Source organism: Cygnus atratus, chromosome 17, assembly GCF_013377495.2.
Source record: "Cygnus atratus isolate AKBS03 ecotype Queensland, Australia chromosome 17, CAtr_DNAZoo_HiC_assembly, whole genome shotgun sequence".
NCBI classification, from domain to species: domain Eukaryota; kingdom Metazoa; phylum Chordata; class Aves; order Anseriformes; family Anatidae; genus Cygnus; species Cygnus atratus.
This window is the reverse complement of record NC_066378.1, coordinates 11,473,992-11,487,882: the sequence shown is the minus strand read 5'-3', so window position 1 is coordinate 11,487,882 and position 13,891 is coordinate 11,473,992. Positions and strand designations below refer to the sequence as shown.

Here is a 13,891-nt window from a genome sequence, read left to right as displayed (position 1 = left end):
AGCAAGATAGATGACAGAAATAAACAAACTCTTGTCCTCTGCTGCTGCACACCATCAGGATGCAAATTACCTGGGCCAGCAATTTTATCACAGCATCTTCCAGGCGACTGCCTGAGCCTACAGGCAGCGAAGGCCAACTTTTGAAGCCTAAGGCTTCGCTTTACGGGGATAGCTCGACTTCATGGGGCTACCCTTGGCCACCCCCAGGCACTTCAGTGATGTGCAGCCACAGACCAGGAGGGCACAGCCTTGCACGACCGTGGCAGGCACAAGAGCAAGGCGCAAGGCAGTGGTATCTGGAATCAGGACTTAAAACGAAAGCTTTGTTCAGGCCTATCTACTTCCCTCAGGCAGCCCAACGGGCTCAGGTACCCACAACTGCTTCTTACTCACTTCCAGAGAGCGAAACTTTCATCCCTCCAACCCCAGAAAAAAGAAAAACTGCCTCTCACCACCGCATTTTTCTCAAACATGCCTGGGTATTTTGTAACACGAACTAAAGACGCAGCACATCGATCCAAACACCTCTCTCCTCCCCACCAGCAACTTCAGGATCCTTCAGCGCTGACTGACAATCCACAAAACCGTGGCAAAGGTTGTTTTCAAATCAGCTGCCGGAAAAGCTCTTCCAAGATAGCAGCTGAATTCAAAACACATAGCAATTATAGCTCAGGGGGATTTCTAGGTTTTTCTTTCAAGAAACCTATCTGAAAACAAAACAAAAGAAAAGAAAAAAACTGCTTTAGATCTCATTAAAAGATTTCAAAGTGTGTCGCAAGCATGCCACATTTTCCACCAAGGCAAGCAGGAACAAATCCAGCCATCTCCACCCCAGCCGAAGAGGGTTTGTCCTTTAAACCCTTGCTGCGTGCCCCCCATTTCAGCAGAGGAGCGGGACACGGCAGGGTCCCCAGCTGCTACAGACCTCTCGGCATCACGCTCGCCGCCCCGTCCCGCGCCGTTCCCACACGGTGAGGTTCTCTGCGCCGCCCTCCTTGGGTTTTCGCCCCTTGCCTCAAGGCCGCATGCAGATGACCGTGCTTTTTCTGAAGCCGGTGCCAATGAGGCCGCTGCATTCGTTATCCGGGAGGATAATGACAGAGTGCAATTCAGTCAACAGCAAATCCTCCCCGGGGAGATGCCCTCTGACCTCTCCCGAGCTCGGGGATGAAAGTAGACAGCCAGATCTCAGACAGGCGGCAGAGCTGAGTGAATAATTCCTAATGAATCCTTTCATCTCCCCTTTTGTTTTGGGGCGGGGGGAACGGAGGGAAGCGGTTTGGCGCTATCCACCAGCAGAAAATGATTTTCTAGGGCTACTCCAAATCACTGTCAGCCGCAGCACATTTTTCACGGGCTCGGCTCGGTACGCGGCGGGCGAGCTGCTCCCTGCGGGCGGCCGGGTCCAGAGGGGGAGAGCAGAGCAGAGCAGCGCAGCCCGGCCCGCAGCAAGAGCAGGGATGCTGCTGGAATCCCAGCCTAAGAGCCCCATGGCAAGTAGTAGGGTGAATTCAAATATCCACTGAAACCGCGTTTTTGCCAATAAAATTCGATTCCAGCAGCACAACAGTAAATACGTGAAGAAGAAGAAAGTTCCCTAAGTAACGCCCACAGAAAGCCATGGACCCAGGGACCTCACCTCTCCCCGCGTGCCTGTCAGCCCTCACCAGCAGTTCTCTCCCGGTTACAAACCCACGAGCCGGAAAGATAGCGAGCGTGTGAGACAAGCCGATTATTATCCCCAACAAAAAGCAGCAATTCTCCCTTCTCCTACGTGAACTCAGCGGCAGAATCAAGTCCTGCAGCATCTCCTGAGTGTCACCCAGAGGTTTTAAGGGAAATAAGGATGGAAAACAGAGGCAGAACAAGAACCTCCAAGCTGCTTTACAAGCTTTCGGTCACCCAAATGGCACCAGGCCCATCCATGGGTCTCCATCCGTGCAATAGTACCAGCTGTAGGTGTGCAAATTTCACCCCCATCTCTCAGGCCTGAAATCAGCCACGTCTGAAGCAGTCACTTCCTCCCAGCTGCTGCTACACTTAAGAGATCTGCCCTCAGCAGCACCGATATCTCACACTGCTGACAGGAATTACACGCAGGGCCCACAGCCCCGGGACGCTCCCCACCCTCCTCCAAAACAAATGAACCAACGTGAACCCGCACGCTCTAATCGAGCTTGGCGAGGGTATTTATAAAGATGCCAGATCCCAGGGGTATCGATGACAATCTCTTCCCCAGTAAGGCCCGACTCCAGCCCCGAGCTCTCTCAAACCCCCCTGCTATCTCGCACGCCGCCCGGGACGTCATGCGCGGCCACGTAGGGAGCAGCCGGCATCCCCCGCAGGTGACCAGCGCACGAGGGCCGCAATACCAGCAATTAGGCAGAGCTTCAAAGGAAGGGAAACAAGAGTCCTAGTCAATGACTGACCAGAGGAACGGCTCAGGCTGCTCTCATGTGCTCCTCTCTCAGCACATTTGTTTGCCAGCCTGCCCGAGAGGCTCCCAAGGGTCAAACCCAAGGAGCCGCGGGGTCAGCGACTGCGCCGCGATGGCAGCTCCGCCGAAACGAACACAAAATCCCGAAACTGCCAGCGAGAAGTTCCCAGCCTTTACAATTAAAGCTAAAAAGACGTGGATCTGCAAATCCTCTAAGCTCAAACATGCCAGAGGCAGCATCAAAAAACTGAAAAACCACACGTGATTGCTGGAGATCAGAGGTTAACAATATTTAGTGATCCGCCTCACATTCTGACCGGCTCGCAGGGGCTGTGGAAAGCAAAACCGTGCTTTCAGGCTATTTTGAGAAGCACTCACAAGGTTTATCCCAGAAATTGCTCTCTGCCTACTCGGATTTCTCAACTGAACCGATCACATGGCGCTCCGACGGCCTGCCGAAGACACTTGAGAATAGCAGTGCTGCCTGCCGCTCCCCGCCTGCCACAGCGCCGCTTTTAATTGAGGCTGAACTCCTTTAGCCCCTGCTGCAGTCTGCAGCTCCAATCACTGAAATAATAATTAAACCCAGGAGAAACGGTCCAAAGCAGCGATGCCCTTAACTAGCGCATTAAGACGGGGAGACCAGAAGACGTGCGCAGACACCTCCAGGACGTGCTGTTTTGTTTCCAGCCTGCGGATCTGCCTGGGTTTTAACAGCGACGTCGGCGCGGCAGGGATCTCGCAGTGCAGCACAGAGACAGAGGAGAGGCAGAAAAGCGTCCTTAAAACTTGCTTTCACCTCACCGAGACCGAGGAGGAAATCACAGCGAGTTTCACCCGCTTCGGGACCTTCCTCTAATTCCTGGGAACGCCGCAGCTGATGATGACCTGAGGCGGGCGTTCAGAGCAGGGCACGTGGCCCTGCATCAGTGCAGCTCGGGCACTCGCCCCAGCTCACGGGGTCCTAGGAAGGAAAACCCGCTGCAGACAGCACGCTGAGAAGCACTGCCTGCGAAGGCTGGTGGTGCAGCAGGCAGCACTGCCCTGAAATCCAAAGGGGAGAGACTCAGCCTGGAAACTGCTCTTCGTTAGGTTAATTAGTCGAGTTTGCTGTAACCAACTCGGTTACCATAGGCACGGTGCCCGGAGAGGAACGCTTCACACGGGCGTCCCTGCGTGGGACCGGGGCCGGGGACTGCTGGCCCTTGCTGCCACTGCACAAACACCGCTCGCGGGAAGGCTCCTGGCCACAGATCACACGGCTGCTAAAAATAGTGCTGGAGAGCAAACAGGTTAACGGCACGGCGAGAAAACGCATTCACACACGGAAATAAACAGAACCCATGCGAGATCTGCCCCCCAGCCTGCCCTGTGCGTGTTAACAACCAAAAAGATGCTGAGTGCTCTTAAAAACCCAACCCCTGCCATCAAAGAAGTGACTGAGAGCTGCCCGTCTCCCCACACTCCCTGCACACACAGCCAAATCTCTTTCATCTGCTCTGGTGCCTGGAAAAAGTCCAGAGTTAGAGCATTTCCCCAAACAAGCACATATTTTAAGTGTCATTAGCTACACTCTGCCCTTTTATGATCAACATCATTTCAGTTGCTCACAAATCTGCCATGCAACACACATTTATCCCTTACTCGACGCACGCCAGCAAAACTCCACTGCTCATAGAGAAGAACGGCAGATTTAGGAAAGTGGGAGAGAAAAGGCAATTTGCAGTTCAGCCAAGCTCCTTCAAAAGTGGGAAGCCCCGAAACTTATCCTAAAATCAGCAAGAGGCAGTGGAAAAAGTCAAAAAGCTCAGCCTTGCTTGACAGATAGCCCCAAACCCATTAAGGAATGCAGCTCAGCGCCACCTTTCTCAGCAGGTTAATGTTAAGCTGCCACTTTTTTTTTCCCCTCTTGCAGATGCCTTAATTGCTTGCTTAATACAGATTTCGCTGCTACGCTTATCGCGAGGCTCCGAGCCGGCCGTGTGACGAGGGTGCGGAGCGCAGGGCAGACCCATTTGTCTCCGTAACTAATTGTTCTGACTTCTCAACGTACACACCAAATTGACTTGGCAAGACCGCAAGGCAAAGCTGCTGTATTTATTTAGGCATTTCTTCTGCTTCGTACAACAAGGCTGCAATCTGGGCTCCCAGGCCAAGACACCACGGGCGTCTTTATCACATTTATGCAAAACCGGATCGACTGAAGGAAGGATCAGGCCCCAGGTTAGCAACATTCCTGGGCACGTCCTTTACACCAGGTATTTTAGCCCCGGTTACCTGGCTAAGAATTAGCTGGCGAAGCGTTCCAAGTTCACGAAGGCGAGCGCCAACACTCTTACTCCTGGCTGCAGCCTCCCCACGCCAGGGACCAGCCTCCGCACGACATCCGGGGCGCGCAGCCTCGCCGATCCCAGCGCGGGGAGCGCCTGCGTTAGCCAGGCACGTCCGACCCCGGGTAACGCGGGGCCGCCGTCGTGCACGGACACGTTCTTCCTGGAACAGCCCCGTGCCTGCGGCCAGGGGTCTGCCTCCGCACCCGCCTTCCAACTCCGCCAAAGGTTCAAGGTGTTTCCGCATGAAACAAGGAACTAGAGCGAGGCGAGCACAAGGGCGCATTGTGTGGGGAGCAAAACCTCCTGCAGAGAAATCCGCAGGCTTTTCGAAAGCACGACTGGACAAAACGGGGCGGGGGGAATGCCACAGACAGAACTTAAAGTTCTTGTCCTGTTGAAGCTGATAGCAAAACTCACATGGTGGGGAAGCAGGAGCAACCAGAGGGCTTGCACACCTGTGTCTGGCTCCGCAGCACGACTCTGGGCAAAGCAAACTCATTTCCCAGCTTTCACGACATCCACCAAGCGTTCTGGATTGCAGGAACACCAGTCTCGATGGAGATGCAAGCCTTAGCTTCCCACAGCGAGAGAGACAACAAGAACACAAGCCTTAAGGTACGCACTTACGTCTCTCTACTTTTGTTTCATAATGCTGGAGAAAACCCCAAATCCTGCAGCACTTCAGCCCGTCACCACGCAGCCCTCAGGAACGCTGCAGGCAGCTGGCTGGGTGCTGGACCAAAACCGCAGCAGCTCTTTACGTGCCTCTCTAGTCACTGCACCTTGAGCCCCAAAAACACCAGAGATCTAAAGACGCAAAAATTTTTAGCAGCTACCCGTCAGGACAGCAAAACAAAGCCAAGACTAAAACCTACAAATGGAGAAAAAAAAGAGAGAAAGCAGAAACAAGGGCTGGCTGACACCTCCTGTACGTGCTGTCAGCAGGATCACCCACTCCGAGAACAAGGACGCGGCGCGACGCTCGGTGCATCTAACACGTGACAACTGCTCCACGGCCCCAACGCCAGAGTTGCACAAAACCCTCCGAGCGCCCATTGCCTCGCAGCTCAGTAACAAACAACCACTTACACTCGCTCAGAGCACTCCAACACCACACACTGCCCCCCAGTCAGATCTTCGGCTCTTGACCTCCTCTCGAGCATCCACCCGGGGCGTGGAGAAGCCTTCCACCCCGCCACCAGTCACGCTCAGCAGCTCCAGCCACAAGCGTGCAGCCGAGCCAGCAGCACAGGGGCCGTGCGAAAACATCTCACCAGCAGCCCACGGTGGCCACCAGGTCCGCAGAGCACACGCAGTGGCACCACCACCAGCCCCAGCCCCAGCACGGGCACACGGGGCCACCTCCTCGGCACCCTCCAAGCGAGTTAGTTAAGACTAGAAAGCCTCAAGGAAGAATACCGATGGCTTTTTCCACTGCCAGTTCAGAGTTTTTTCCCAAAACACTGGATACACAGATTCCCATAACGTGCAGACTTTGCTGCGTTTTATTTCTTCGACGGTTTTTAATCACTTCTGGTCTAGCATTTGGAAATTATTATTCACACACACACCAGGAACAAGGCTGCAAGGAAACACGGATTTCACTGGGCTGCCTGTTTTTGTCTGTGGACACCACCTCACGTATTACCAAATCAAAACAAGCCGGCCAACTTCAGCGTGAGGGGGGGAAATGAAAGGGCAGACGGGTGACCTAGAAATGAAGCTGAGACTTTGGCATGAGCTCGAAACTGCAGCAGAGGCAAAAAGAGGCAGAGCTTTCCAGGCTCCATTTTGAAAGCAGCTACCAAATGGAATTACAGGACACGGTACCTGCAGAAAAACAAGGGCAGCGCTTGATCGAGGAGGTCTTTCCAACAGGTGGGAGTCACCCCCTTCAAAGAGAAGAAAGCCTTGTGCCAAAGCAGAAGGGATGCAGTTATTTAAAGCCTCGATGCAGGAACCCCCCCGCGAGCAAACGACTAGAGAGACTTCCCAAGTGCACAGCTCTGATAGCAAACACCACGGCTGCTCCACGCCCAGGATTTACATACCACATGAGATCACAAAACGCATGACTGTAATGGCGAGGGCTTGGCGAGTCGGTAGCCGAGGCTGCAGGGCTTCGAGCAGCGGCTGAGGAACGCTGCAGTCACACGTCTGGCAGCGCGGATCCAATACAAACTCACCCTGCCAGTTACAATTCGTTCGAGGAGGGTGTTAACGAGGCACCTCTGTTCCAGCAAGTTTCAGGCTCCGTCAGGTAGCGTCCGCAGCGCTGGCACAGAACCGACGCAGGCTGCGCATCGCCCCCGGCAGGTCTGGCAGGGCAGGCCGCCACTTGCTTGTGGCCCAGGCTGGACGTTGTTATACCACTGGGTGGCCCGGGGTAAATCGCCGGGGGCTCGCAGCCTTAGAACCAGCTCCTTGCAACACCAGGCCAAAGAGATGACAAGGGCTCGGTGGTAAACACTTGTCCAGGGCTGCAAAGTGCCTCTGCCCTGTGAGCCAGGTGCTGCGCCGATAAACCACGCGCTAAGCAGAGCTCCTGCAGCACTGGGAGTACCCGTTCTGGGAGCCTGCAGAGCCCCGAGACTGAGCTATTTACCCAGTGACCATGATGAGACCTGGTCCTATAGGAACGCAGCCGTTGGGGTCATTTCACACGGTTTTAAAACGTTTTCCTATGGAAAGCCAACTTCCCATTGTTTGCCGCAGCCCGAGAGAAGCCCACGCATCCTGCGGCGGAGAGGAAGACATCCTCCATCGTCCGAGCCAGGGCCGTGGGGATTCTCGGGAAGCCCGGCTTCGCGTGCCATCCCAGACACCCCTTCACTCTCCCCTACCAAAACCCACGGCAATGCGCTCCGAGGAGGATGAAGGCTGCCCGGGGGAATGCAAGTCCCCGGGGACCGAGCACAGACGACGGGATGATCTCCGTCAGGAACCTTCCCAAATCCTGTCATCCTCCACCCACGGGGCTGACACTTTTCTTTCATTTTGCCTTCTTTAATGTAAAGACACGGCAAAAATGAAAGATCACAATACAAACCCTTCTGCCCAAACACGCACAGAACAAACATTAGCTGTCTTGCTCACGGAGCCGGTGGAAGGCGTTCAGATCACGGCGCTGAGCACCAGCCCACAGCCTGCAGAAAGCAGGACTTAGGCGAGGTAGAAGCCCCCGAAGCCACACGACAGACGGACACGCCACCGGAGAGCTCCCGCAGGTTGCCTGCACATGCAGGGAAAAGAGTGGCCAGGCGGTAAGGGTTAACGCCCCGGGGATTTGGGGCCGAAACCGCGCTTCTGGGCACCGCCACAAGGTCCGGCGTTACACCGGGGAAACAATGCTAAATAAAGGTTACGCTGAGTGGTATTATGTAAATAATTCTCGTCCACAATGAAAGGATAAACCCAGACTGCTCGGTTAGTTATTAACTCGGGAGCCAGCGCCGCAGAGAGGAAATCCTGCCGGCTCTCCCTCCCTCGACATATGTACCGGAGGGCTGCAGATGGGCCTGCAGCTCCCCGAGACAACACCCACAACATCCCCTGCCTCCCCAGGCGCTGGCACTCTCCCCTGGAGCACTTCCCACCGGAGGAAACCATGTCAGCCCCACCACATTGTCTCCTCCGAGGGCAGCCCGCTCGTCCTGAATCCTGCCGCTGCCCGGGCTGCGTTCAGAGCCCTTCCTCCTCCTCCTCCTCCTCCCCGACGGCTGCCTGCCCTGACGGGAACATGCTCCTCGCCACGTCCCTCCACGTGAAGCCGGGCCCAGCCCTTCCCTTCCTCTTGTAGGCTGAACCTGCTGGAGTTTGCCTTGCCAGCACCGTTTCTCCTGCCCAGAATAACTTACTCAACCTTTCTGTCGCCTCCTCCCCCCCTCCCGCAACCTCCCTCCAGCCTTGGCCTCACGACTGAATGCTTTATGTTTGTCATACAATTTCAGATCTGTCAGCAATTCATCCATCTGCTGCCTCCTGGGTTTTTAATGCTGCGAGCGGCTCCGGGATACAGCCTTGCATAAAACTCTCCATGGAAAATGAAGCTGTATCTCATTCAGAAACGGAACCAGCTTTGAGATCATTTCTTTCCAAGGTGTTGGGCTGTTTCAAAGGCTGGCTTCTTCCCTACAGCTAGCAGAAAAGCAGTGATGCTATCCGCTCTAAAATAAACATTATGGGAGCGGCGATAAGGGGAAATATTTCAGCTGACTAAGAGCAATGCGGGTTCAAATCCAAGCGTAAGCTGATATTGCTTGTAATTTGCTCCCAAGCCAAAAACACAGACCGGGAGTGAAAAAAAAAATGGATGGCATTAAACAACGAGCAGCACACTCAGCGACTCTGCACAACTTCAGCATTTTCATTTGCATTATTTTTTTTTTTTAAACTAACCTTCAGTTTCACGGACCACAAAGTTAATTTGGAGCGCGCTTCCCTTCCCTGTAACTAGACAAAGCTGCCATCCTTTACACGTGTTAACGTTTGCTCGGTGCTCCGGGGCTTCAGAGCAGTCGGAGGCATTCCCCGCGCCACCCGCGGGCACGTAGCCACGCCGGCTGCTTTGCTCGCCCCGTCGCCCAGCCCTCACACCAGGGCAGTAACCGCAGCCCCTCCACGTCCATCCTGGCCACGTCTCCTCCAGCACCGGTCACCTCTCCCCTGCAGGCTCCTCTTGGACACCTCCAAGCCCAACTCGGCCCACCGGCCAGGCGACTGCAGCCCCTCCTGGGGCAGGCTGCTGGCCTTCGGTAAGCCAGCCCGTGCCCCCGAGGCTTGCTGGTGGCTTGGGAAGAAGGGAAGTGACAAGAGGGGTGGGCAGGGGACTGGGGGCACAACCCGGATTTCTCAACTCCCAGCACAGTCCCGCTGCTGCCTCGTGTGTGGGTCAGGGCTCACTTCCCAAAACTGCCAAATCACGCATTTCCTTCTGCTGTTCTGCCCTCCTGCCCTTCCCTTCCCAGCAGCTCCCTCCCTCGCCTGGACCAGGCTCTGGGGGCACTTTGATGCCCGCTGATCCAGAGGCCTGGCTCCCCTCTTCAGCCGTCTTTTCAGGAAGCATCTCTAGCCACGCTCAATAAATGAGACCCATTTCCATTTTCTTCCACGACACAAAAATCTGACCCTCGGGCACCACAGGGTAAATCCGCGACCCTGACACCTGTGTGCCAGGACAAGTCCAGCCATAAGGAGCAATTCTCCACTGCTCTCACACGTCAACATGCAGCAAGGACCCCAATTAAAGCCACGCCAAAGCCTATATCAAGGCATCCTAGATGAGGATCCACGACCCCACGATGCCTAAATCCTTAAGCAACCGCAAAAGCCTCAGCCAGTGATCACAGCGGCGACTGGGTGCTGCTGCGCCTCGTTCCCAGCTCCATTAGAGCCGACCCTGCTCTCTGCTGAAATCTCTCCGCGAGGACCGAAGCGCGCTGCAGCTCACCGAAGTGCCGCTGCACGAAGAAAACCGTCCTTTCAAGCACACGTTGCCCTGGATTCCCATCCTCACCCGCCCCTGCACATAGCCCGCGGCCTGCACTTGGTGGATCGCTGCTCGCAGCCACAAAACCCAGGAGAATCAGCCCCTCGCCGTTCGCAAGAAGGAACCCTTGCAGTGAGGACAGAGCACTCATGGGGCAGGGACTCCTCTTCACCACCAAAACAGTTTGAAACGTTGAACCACACGCCACCTCTCTGGCCTCAATTTTCAGACTTGTCCATAAATCTGGTCGGAATGAGCCATCAGGTCAGGGACAGGTAGCGCTGCACCCCAAGCGCTGCACCTCTCAAGCCCAACACCTTTGCCACTGCTCAAATCACCTGCCCAAAGCCCACTCCAGAAAATTTACCCCTTTAATCCTCCTTTCCTACCCACTCACATAGAACTGGGGAGATCACAACTTTCCTCCCTTCCAAAGAGCCAGAAGACAACGCTCACTCACACACGCAGGTTACGGCTGACTTTAAGTGGGCTTCTCCCACGACGACCCACCTGTACCCAGGACTGAATTTCGGCAGAGGCACATTCCTGGGTCACTAACAACCAAACCAGCAGCAGGAGAAGCGCTGGCAGGCATCAAAGGGCCAAACAACGCACAAGCATGTCACAAAACACGAGGACGTCTGCTCCGACCAATTCCAGCCAGCGCAGCCCGGAGCTGCTGCGGGGATGAGACGGGCAGCTCTATTATTACCACGTGTCGCTATCGGCACAGCTGCACGCATGCCTTCATCGCCAATCATAACAGAACTGCCTTCACCAGACTGGGTCTTGTAATTACAGGACAGGAACACGGCTGAACCAACCCCCCTCTGGATTTGGCGCGGGATGGCTCCAGGGACGGGTACAACCTCCACTCGAGGCGGCTTGGTCCAAATCCAGCCACAGCCGTTAGCAAACGAAAGGTATTGCCAAGCAGCAGCTGCTTGGTGGCTTGCGTGAAGCGAGTTTATGGTTTCAGTCCAGATCTTGTCGTGAAGAAACGCCCGTCACCTCCCTGGCACCCAAGCTGTGAAGCCAGAAGCATCCACCCTCCTCTCCAGCGTGGGAGCCCCGCCGCGGGAGGCGGTCCTGCACGGAGCTCCGCAGCAGGCCCTGACCTCTGCAGGGCTTTCAGAACCAGGTATGTTTTGCAACTTGGCAGAAACACACAGCTAAATAACAGAAACCACCACCCACATAAAGCCAGAAGAACAAAGTACCAGTGTTTTCCTGCCCCAGACATGTGCATGCCCCATCTCCTCTCTCGCACCAAAAATAGCTTCTACTTTTTCCCTTTTGGCAACAACGAAGTAGGGTTTGAGTGCATTTGCTTTCAATAAACTAAACGCGTTTTGCGAGAGTATCTCTCATACTGAAACTTACCCAATTGAAGTTATAAAATATTGTCACACGCAGAACTTCCCTTCCCTCCCGTGGCACCTCGGGACTCGGACTGCAAGCTCTTCGCAAGCCTTGCTTTCCGCTCTCCCCACACGAGGCACAGCATCAGGCACACCGTGGAGCCAGGATGGCAGAGCTAAGCCCCAGAGTCACCAAATGTGTCAGCGGCGAAATTCAGAGGAGTAAGCACAACTTCACGAAAGCCATCCGGAAGTTTTGTTGCCACTTTCACAGGAGTTGGAAACACCAACCCAGTTGTCCCAACTCACTTTCCTCCCCTTTATGAATTATCACCATCAAACCATCTCTTTGAAATCACACAGCAAGCCTTAACCTTGCTGATAAAACCTTAGCCAAACGCAAAAACTCTCACCCCACACAGCCGAGGAACACCACTGGAACAACATCACCTCCAAAGTCAGATTAAAAACACCGGATTCAGCAAAACCCTGACGTCTCCAGGCACTCAAAGCCCCAACCTTTGCTTTGTGAGAATACCGAGGGAGAGGTCGCAGCAGAGTTCAAACCATAAACGCCTGCGAGCCGACAGGGCGCCGTGAGGAAATACCCGCTGCACAGATCACCTCCAGCGCCACGGCCCTCCGGGGCAAATTCTTGAGCTGACCCAAAACACAAAGTTCAGGGAGCAGACCCAGCCGGGCGCAGGCAGGGGCATCCAGCGGGTTTGAAGCAGTGGGAGGCGGGGGGGGGCGGTTCAGAGGGGTCAGCATTGCCCATGGGGGGGGGTTCAGAGGGGTCAGCACGGCCCCGATCCCCCAGCCTTTGGGCTCCACGGCCCCGGTGGCTCTGGCAGCAGCCCGCATGGCAGGCAGCTGCCCGCACCCACCGCGGCCCGCTCCTTGTGCATCGCCAGGGCACGGCAGCAGCAGGAAGGGCAGCGGGAGAAGTGGGAACGGGAAATTATGAGAATCTGCAGAGGAAAAAAGCGTCGCTCCGGAGGCTGCAGCTGGGAGAGAAGCGCACACTTGTTGCCTGCAGACACCGGCAGACCGGCCCTGTTTACCCACCGTCAATATTTACACGGGAACCACCGAACGCCGCATCTCCGGATAAGCCAGCCCTGGCGTTTGCAGCTCCCCACGTCTGGGGGCTCGGGGCCGTCCCTCGCCACCAAGGGACCCGTTTTGGGGGCAGCGGGGCGAGCCTCGCCTGGGGCTGGATTTCCCACTCGGCGCCGAGCAGCGCCTCTGATGCAGATTCATCTCCCTGGGCTCTCACGGCGAGCGTGAAACCACCGGCTTCAAATATGCACGTCGGGCGGGAGCCCGAAAGAAATAAAGCAGAATTGAAAGGGATTTTTTTAAAAAGAAAAAAAACAGCCGAAAAGCACCGCCACGCTGCGGGGGGGGGGGGGGGGGGGCTGCCTGTCCCCATAGCCCCCCCGGCCACCCGTTGCCACCAGGCTGCCTCGCGTGGGGGGAGCTTTCCGTGGGGGGGTAAAGGGAAAGGAGAGGGGGAAAAAGGGGAAAAAAAAAAAAGGGAAAAAAAAAAAAAAAAAGAAAGTTTCTTCCCCGCTCTGCCGCTCTCGGTGCACATTTTCATTTTTACGTAACCGCGGCTGGCTCACCGACCTACCTGCCTGGCAGCCCCTCCGCTCGGCCCCTGGGCGCCGCAATTAGCAGCAATTAACACTGCTCCATACCCCCCCCCCCCCCAAAAAAAAAAAAAAAAAAACAACACACACACACAAAAAAAACACATTTCCCATTGCCGCCGCCCCCCCCCCCCCGTGGGCTGCCGGCGGGTCCTGCGTGGCCGGGCTGCAACCGACCCCCCCCCCCCCCCTCAACCCCTCCTCCCCCTTTAACCCCTCGCTAATTAATTAGTGGGGGCGGCGCTAATTAGCGGGGGGGGGGGGGGCGCTGCGGGGCCGGCCCCCCCGCGGTGCTCCTGCCTTACCTAATCCCGCCGCCGGCTGCCGCCCCCCATGGCCGCTCCTCGGGTGCCGCCGCCGCCGCCGCCGCCGCCGCCGCTCCTCCTCCTCCTCCTCCTCCTCCTCCTCCTCCTCCCGCTGCGGGGCCGCCTCAGCGGCCGGCGGGGCAGCGCTGGGCGCGGGGGCTCGGCCCCGCCATCTGCGCCGTGGTTATAAATCCAGAGCCATGGGGGCTGCCTCTCCCCGGGGAGCCGAGCCGGGCCCGGCCGAGCCGAGCCGTGGTAGGCGGGCGCAGCTCCGCGCCGTGCCGCTCCGAGCCGAGCCGAGCCGTGCCCTGC

General features: G+C 56.2%; 1 protein-coding gene across 14 annotated transcripts in view; it reads right to left on the bottom strand.

Moving 5' to 3' along the window:
• Positions 1-13,891, bottom strand: part of NCOR2 (nuclear receptor corepressor 2) — a 235,881-nt gene extending 221,990 nt beyond the window's left edge. For all 14 annotated transcript variants that reach the window (XM_035565016.2, XM_035565023.2, XM_050714116.1 and 11 more), the window contains exon 1: positions 13,580-13,891. The gene's annotated coding sequence lies outside the window, so the exon portion shown is untranslated. The remainder of the gene's footprint in view (positions 1-13,579) is intronic.